Source organism: Microtus ochrogaster, chromosome 24, assembly GCF_000317375.1.
Source record: "Microtus ochrogaster isolate Prairie Vole_2 chromosome 24, MicOch1.0, whole genome shotgun sequence".
NCBI classification, from domain to species: domain Eukaryota; kingdom Metazoa; phylum Chordata; class Mammalia; order Rodentia; family Cricetidae; genus Microtus; species Microtus ochrogaster.
This window is the reverse complement of record NC_022024.1, coordinates 36,621,522-36,629,637: the sequence shown is the minus strand read 5'-3', so window position 1 is coordinate 36,629,637 and position 8,116 is coordinate 36,621,522. Positions and strand designations below refer to the sequence as shown.

Genomic DNA, 8,116 nt, shown 5'->3' with positions numbered 1-8,116 from the left:
TAACCCATCGGTGTGCTTGTCCCTAGGGAAGACTATTTCTCCTGCTACCAGCATCCTCATTGTCTCTAGTTCTCTGTGAAGGACCAAGGCTTCTTGGGCTTTTCCCTGTCCATATTAACATATCTATTGCTGTTTGTCCGTGTTCAGCCCATGTTTAGACAGTTGTGTTGGTGAGACTTATTTATGTCTTTAGGAGTATATATATTTACAATATACATATATGTGTATAACAACAATTAAAAAAGAGGCCATGAATTTGAAAGAGAGCAAGGAAATGGTATATGGGAGGGTTTGAAGGGAGGAAAGGGAATGGGGAAATGATATAATTATAATCTCAAAAAATAAAAAAATAATTAGAAATTTAAAAATAAAAGAAGTTTTGAAAAGAAAGTGCAAGGCCTGCCTGAGCTGCAGAGTGAGTTCAAAGCCAATCTGGCAACTTGTGAGACTGTGTCTCAAAAGAAAAAATAAAAAGAGTTCTATGGTTAACTTTAGGTTGTCTCCCAAGGGAGTAGGGATGAGGGGGACACAAGACACAGCCTGAATACTCATCCATAAAGACAAGGGTAATACTTACAGATCTTTATATTATTAAAAATGAGTAAGATATATATATATATATGTACTTACAGAAATATAAAAAAATGTATTAAGCAAAACCCAAGGAAGAAAATTGCAGACTGATGTTTGCAATGGGAACAAAAGAATTTTACATGATTCGTACATTTACACATGTCTGGATTTGAAACAGGATCTCACTGTATAGCCCAGGCTGGCCTCAAATTCAAGCTCCTCCTGTCACAGCCTTTTGAGTGTTGGAACAACAGGTGTGTGCCACTGTGACAAGTGACATGCATGTCTTTATGTGTTTGTGCAGACATGGAGAATGAAGCAGAAAGATGTATACCAAATTACTGTCATTAGTTGCTTAGAAAGTATGTCACTGGGCGTAGAAGAGTGATCATTGTCCTTCAGCTATCCCTCTGTTTACTTATTACAAACTGCACATGCCTTATATCTTCAATCCAATGAGTTTTAAAATAACAAAAGGAAGTGTCCAGAACACTCACTCAAGCCAGATCTACAGATTTATTATTAGCATTCCAGGGTATCGGACCGTGTTTCCTTACCAATTCTTTCTCTGAGGATTGTGGTATGGCTGTTCTCTGCGGGCTTGGCATGAACAGCACCACCATGAAGCACCGAGACCGCCGTGACCCTAGGAGACCTCGGCCGCTGTCGCGCCAGTGAAACACGAAGAGTGTATGTCACTTGGCCAGGTCTGGTAAGGAGGCAAGCATTCCTTCCTGGAGAGGGAGAGAGTCAAGGAACACTCCTCTTAGATCCCATTATTGCTGTGAAAACATAGGCAGGCATGATGATAGCACACACCTGCAATCACAGCACTTGGGCGGAAGATACAGGAGGATGAGGAGTTCAAAGCCAGCCTTGGCTCTATAGCAAGTGGAAGGCTAGCCTGGGCTACATGGGATCCTGCCTCAAAGAAAAGAGGTAAAAAGCTGCCTGGAGGGGGGGGGTGTCAGACTTTTCTATGGTACAGTTGCTCACAAGTTGCCCATGTTCCCATAAGTAACACCAATTAACTTACTTATTTTCTAGGTCGGGTTTCTTTGGTCTGTCCACTACTGCACACCTGGTTTCTATGACAAACTAGTGTGGCTACTGGGATTAAAAGTGTGTGTTATTGCTGCTGGTCTAGAAGGCTGATCAGTGTGCCTGTTTTAATCTCTGAACTTCAAGGATGTTTTATTTGTTAAAATACATATGAAATGCCACTACAAAGAGAGGTTAGAGAGACTGCTTAGTGAGCATGAGTGTTTTGTTTCCATGTATGTCTGTATGGGAGTTCACAACCATCCGTGACTTCAGTTCCAGGATGCATACCGTACAGACATACATAGAAACAAAACACTCGTGCTCATAAAATAAGAATAAATCTAGGGTAAGCTGAAAAAATATTTGTGTGCGTTTGTTTGTGTGGTGGTATGTGCATATAAGTAGATGTCTGTTGTGTCCAGAAAGAGTTCATCAGATCCCCAGGACCTGAAGTTACAGGAGGTTGTGAGCCAATTGTCCTGTGCAAGAGCAGTATATATGCATAGCCACTAAGCAGTCTCCCTAACCCCTCTTTGTAATAGCTTTCATACGTATTTTAACTTACTGTGTAAGCCAGAATGACCTTGAACTTCTGATCCTCCTGCCTCAGCAATCCTATGTATCGATATTACTAATGTGCACTACCATGCCCAACTTTTGAATTTTTAAGGTATTTTTGCTTATGATAAAGCTCATCAATTTTTTTCCACGACAGGGCTTCTTTGTGTAGCCTTGGCTATCCTGGAACTAGCTCTGTAGATGAGGTTGGCCTTGAACTCACAGAGATCTGCTTGCCTCTGCCTCTCCAGTGCTAGGATAAAAGGCATGCGCCACCACCACCCAGCTATATGTTCCATATTCCTCTTTTCGTTTTTCCTTCCTTCCTTCCTCTCTCCCTCTTCCTCCCTCTTCGTCCCTTCCTTGCTCCCTCCCTCCCTTCCTCCCCCCTTGCTTCCTTCCTTTCTTCTGTCTGTCCATCTATCTTTCTTTTTGTGTTTTTGAGACAAGGTTTCTCTATGTAGCTCTAGCTGTTCTGGAACTCACTGTGTACACCAGGCTGGCCTTGAACTCTGCCTCTCCAGTGCAGAGATTAAAGGCATGCACCATCACTTGGCAAAACTCATCCATCTTAACGTTATTATTTGATTAATTTTAATAAACAGATACAGGCATGAAAACAGCATCCTGAATGGCTCCTCTTTGTAGGCAATGCCATCCCTTCACCCATCACTACTCCGACAGCCGCTAGAGCTGCTAGTTTGGCCTTTTCTAGAATTTTATACAGACTTGTAGATTTTTTGTATCTGACAATCTTCAGATTAGTATAGAAAGCTTCTTGAGGTCCACCCATATGCTAATAGTTTGTTCCTGCGTAGAGGGCTCTACTACAGTAATGTAATGTAATGTAATGTAACTCTTCACTGGTTGATGCACATTGAGATGGTTATGAGATCATTATTACTAACAAAGTTGCAAAAAACATTTGTGCACATGCCGTTGTACATGTATATATGTGTATATATATATATATATATACACATACATACATATTCTGTTGGGTAATTACTTAGTATGATTAGTGAATTGCTTGCAGTAAGAAATTGCCACATATAGACTGGCTCAGAGGGTAAGGCCCTTTGATCCCAGGGACCCACATGAGGGAAAGAGAGAGCCGATTCCTGTAAGTTGTTTTCTATCCTCCACATGGACATTTGCTCTAGTGACAGACAGCACACACATCCACCCACCCACCCGCACGAATAAACGTGATGTACAAAGTTGGCTACCGAACAGCTGGTGTGGTTTCAATGACCATTCTTAGCACTGCGCCTGCAATGGGGACGGAAAGGCAAAGAGAGAAGGAAACCTGCACAAATCCTAGCACCATCATTTACGACATGGAAGCAGGCAACCTTCACGGTCTGACCTAATTTCAAAACGTGCTGCGTGGATCCTTGCGTCCCTACTTGAGGCTGTGCCACTTAGGCCGGAAAAACAGTCTGGAGAACCTTGGAGCTTTAGCAATGAATGAACTCTAGCAAGTACATCAGTTTTGGTCTCCTAGCAACGGCGGGTCGATTACTCAGCGCTCGACTGAATTGAGGTCCACCCGAGCCGCCACGCTCTGGGCGGAGCGTCTCGAAGCCAGCCTACTTCCGGGGTGGGCGGGGCGGGCTCTTTGCGATGCGCACGCGCAGCGACTGGGCGGGGCGACTCTGTAGAAAGGAAGGTCGCGGCGCAGGAAAGCCAGAAACGCGCCCGGAGTGGCCGAGAAACCGGAACGCACCCCGGGAGGGGGTGTGGCCCTGAGAAGGCGGGACTGACTGGGTAGGGCGGGGCGGGCGGGAAACGTTACGGGAGCCGCAAGCGGGGCGTGGGGTCCCGGGCGAGCAAAGGCGCCCGGGCCGAGCTCCGGCCGGATGAAGAGCCGAGCGGTTGGGCCGGTGCTCCCCAGCGCGGGCCTCAGGTGGGCGAGGCGGCCGGAAGGGCTGGGTGGCCGGGCGGGGAAAGGTCGTGGCTCATCACTTTTCTCCCCTTCCAGGTCGGCCAGCCGGGCTGCCAGCGCTTCCGGAAAGACAGCCCCGGGCGCGGCCCAGCATGCCCGGCCCTTGGCACGGAGCGCGGCCGCCGGCCCTCGGAGACGTCGGGAGGTTCGGGGAGGCGTGGCCACCAGCGGGATGTTCTAGCACGTGACCCCGGCCCCGGCGCTCTCCCGTCGGACGCCGGTTCCCTGCACTTGCCCGCGCAGGTGAGGTGGGCCGGGGAAGCCGGGGAGATAGCGCCGGAGGGGGAGTCTTTGTGTGCCTTCGGAATGCACGTGTGACAGGTTAATGGGTTGGAGCACCCGAACCTACTACCCTTCCCCCCACAAAAAAGTCCATCCAGAGTACTAGTTGGTTCCAGGTGTGAGTGATTGTTCAGAGTAACTACACGTTGTTAGCTGCTTGACACCTTTTTCCTGTCTTTGAGTTATTGTAGCCTTTGTTGTTTTGAGTCGTCTGTTTTTGTAGTATCATCACCCTTCACCTTTGGGTTTTCCGGGATGCAGCCAGGGATGATGAAGTGCGGAGATTTAATTATTAATTGTGCAAACTAGGTGAATTAGAAGGTACTGTGCTAAGACAGTATAGAAACAAACCAAAGATGGAGTTGTGTTTAGCTGGTATTTTTTTCAGAATCCTTTAAAAAGTCTGTTTAGAATGTGGAAGAGGAAATGCATTGAATGAAATTATTGGGGCTGGTCCCTGCGTCTTGCAAAGTGGCCGTCCTTTTCCAGAAAGCAGCGTGAGGGCTGAACCTAACAAGTGATTATGTAGGCTGGTTAAAAACATAAAAACGGAATGATTTGCTGACGGTGTGAGGAAGACGGAATTCAGTATCTTTAGGCCTTGACTTGATGTGGGACAAGTGGGTAGCGTGGAATTGCCGATTCGATTGGGAAAACCTGTTGAGGATCACAATGTTTGTTCCTTCCTAATGTCTTTTATCTTTGAATACTTGTTTCTTTTGGTTTATGGCTATTGAAGGCATCACATTTTAAAGACTCACAACAAAGCAGAGATGTCCTGAGCCTGATCTGAACTGGTTTGAGAAGGCCTAGGGTTTCACACCGATGTTTATTCTGACATTATCTACTTTAATGTTGAAAGCTTTCAGAATACGAAGTGAAGACACTTCACTCTGCTCTAAAATGTTACTGTAATCGGTATGTTGTAGGCTTTATGGGGCCAGCGGTGATTTTGTCTTAGTTATGGTTGCAGCTGGGAGAAATTAGAGACGTCTGTTGTAAACCGGCTGAAGCCTAGGAACTTCTCAAGTTAAAGTAGCATGGCTGCTTTAGGCTACAAGGAGTTTCCGCTCTTGTGCGAGGATCTGTGGTCCTTCAGATAGTGTACCTCATTTACTAGTGCTTCTCACGGTCTTTCTGTCAGGGTGATGAGTGGGCATTGCTTTCAGGTCTTTCATACTTAGTTGATGTCCAAAAGCTAGTTTTATGATAACCCTATGGATATAGTATAATTCAAGAAACAAGTTTACGTAGGGCTTTATACTTCACATTTAGTCTAGGCCTAATACAAATAGGACTCTGTAAACAGCAAAAACATTTTGTTTGTAATTTGTTACTAGGCTAAGAAAGAGGTTGGGCCTCTTAAATTAGTTCTGAGCTATACCTCTGACTAGTTATGTAAGTGTAGTTTATTTTTTAAACTCAAAATCTAGGCTTTCTAATCGTTAAAATGGAGTTAAAGTGCCAGTCCAGGACTGGAGAAATGGCTCGGTGAATAAAAGCACTGACTGTAGGGGGCCTACAATTCCAGCTGGGTCTCTGGAACCCACATAAAAAGCTGTGTGCAGTGGTGTGCATCTGTAATTCTAGCATTTCTAGGGGACATGGGAGGCCAGCACAGAGAATCACCTTGGAGGTGGCAGATCACTGTAAAGACCCTGTCTCAACAACATAGAAGTTGAGAACTATCTCCAGACTTCCATGTACATCCTCAGCCCTCTTCATCACACACATAGATGTGTGTTAATTAGAAAAAGATTACAAACTAGCTAACACTGGTTGCTATGACAGTACATGACAAGAAGCGATTTAAAGAAGATGGTGTATTGTGTTCAAGGGGACACAGTCCATCATGGTGGGAGGCTAGTCAGTCACATTGCAGCCTGTAACCTGGAAGCAAAGAGAAATGCTGGTGGTGGGTTTGCGTTCTCATCTTTATTTAGTACGGGATCCTACCCCAATGAATGTGGGTATCTCCCCACCACATTCAGTGTGCATCTTACCTTGTTTTGTAGACCAGGCTGGCCTCTAACAGTCTCCTGAGTGCTGGGATTAAAGGTGTGTGCAACCACTGTCCAATCTGCATCTTACCTTTTCAATTAAACCTCTCTGGAAACACCCTCATACAGTCAAAGCTGTGTGCCCAAGTGATTCTAAGTCCACTGTAGTTGACCGTGAAGGTTTAGCATCTTAGAGCCTTAAAGTATGCAGTGTAGGAGAGGCAGGAGTAAATTACTTAACCCATTGTTTCTTAAGTACAGAGTATGGTGGGAGGTTGTTAGAGATTTCATTTGAATTGTGTTCTGTCCATCGTCTGTAAACGATAATATGGTCTCTAAATCCTGATTAGAAACCCATATGTATGGGCTGGAGAGATGGCTCAGAGGTTAAGAGCGCTGACTACTCTTCCAGAGGTCCTGAGTTCAATTCCCAGCAACCACATGGTGGCTCACAACCATCTGCAATGAGTTCTGGTGCCCTCTTCTGGTATACAAGAATACACCCAGGCAAAACACTGTATACATAATAAATTAATTAAAAAAGAAATGACTTGATAAGTCAAGAGTGAGAAAAGAAAAGAAACCAATATGTATATATTTGAAAATACTTATTTTTAATTATATGTGTGTTGTGCGTGCGCGTGCCTATCCTGTGTATGCAGGTGCCCTTGGAGGCCTTAGGAGGGTGTGAAACCCCATGGAGCTGGAGTACAAGGTTTGAGAAGATGTGAATGCTAGGAACTGAACATGGTTCCTGCAGACTGAACTCAGGTCCTCTGGAAGAGAAGCAGGGCTCTTAACCCGTGAGCCATCTCTCCAGCCCTATATATTTTTCTTTTGAGACAAGCTATTGCTATATAGTGTAGACTGGCATTGAGTTTATGTTCACTACAGGGTAAGCTTGGAATTTGTGGCCACCCTTCTGCCTTAGCCTCCCTACTTTTGTGCCATCCCAGCTAACTAAAACTAATGCCTGTACATAACAATGGCAGCTAATGGCCTTTTTTGTTGGGAGCAGTGAGACCCCAGATCCTGAATTCCTTGTAAACAACTTGTTTTCCCCTGATTTGAGTGCCTACAGCTGCTCTGAGCACGAGACCTTCAGGAGTTCCTGATGGCAGGAGAGTGGTTTCTGGTGGGATTGGCTGGGGCGTGGCTGTCTCTATATAATCTGCTCCTGAACACAATAAAGGGGGCATTCTTGGGGAATTCAAGGATGACCTGTGTCGCTGTCTCTGTCTGTGTGTCTGTGTGTATTTTAACCTCCAGCCCCCTTGCCTGAAGCTCATGAACTGGGTGCCAGCACATAGAGCGCAGACATGGGGGCGTGGTGCGCGGCATTTTCACTCGTTATTACTCTTGTAAGATGTGCTCTGTGACATTGCAAGAAGGGCTGTACAGAAAAGGTGATTTCTTGGTTCTTCAGCCTTCTGAAAATGATCTGTGTATTAAAAGTCTGATGTGTTGGAACATCTTTGGCAGTCCTTTACAGGATGATTGATGCCCTTTTATTGAGCTGCTTTGTGATTTGAGGCAAATATTTTATCTTTGAGCCTTAATTCTTCATTTGCCTTACTTTGCAGAATTAGTTTTGAAGATTCAAAGTTGTTTTAGTAGAGTTCTAGCAAAGCTTGCTTGATGGCCCTATGTGCGGGTATTAAGGCTGTTAGATACTGATGACTGTCAGTGTGTGAGGGTATTAAGGCTGTTG

The 8,116-nt window shown here is 45.2% G+C and overlaps 1 protein-coding gene across 3 annotated transcripts in view; it reads left to right on the top strand.

Moving 5' to 3' along the window:
• The window catches only part of Prdm4 (PR/SET domain 4), a 34,035-nt gene that overhangs the window by 1,809 nt on the left and 24,110 nt on the right, over positions 1–8,116 (top strand). The window contains exons 1-2 of one of the 3 annotated variants that reach the window (XM_026784493.1): positions 3,858–3,945; positions 4,160–4,366. The gene's annotated coding sequence lies outside the window, so the exon portion shown is untranslated. Of the gene's footprint in view, positions 1–3,857; positions 3,946–3,981; positions 4,085–4,159; positions 4,367–8,116 lie in introns of those variants that run through there. The other 2 variants (XM_013350397.2, XM_026784494.1) reach the window with 2 other exon arrangements.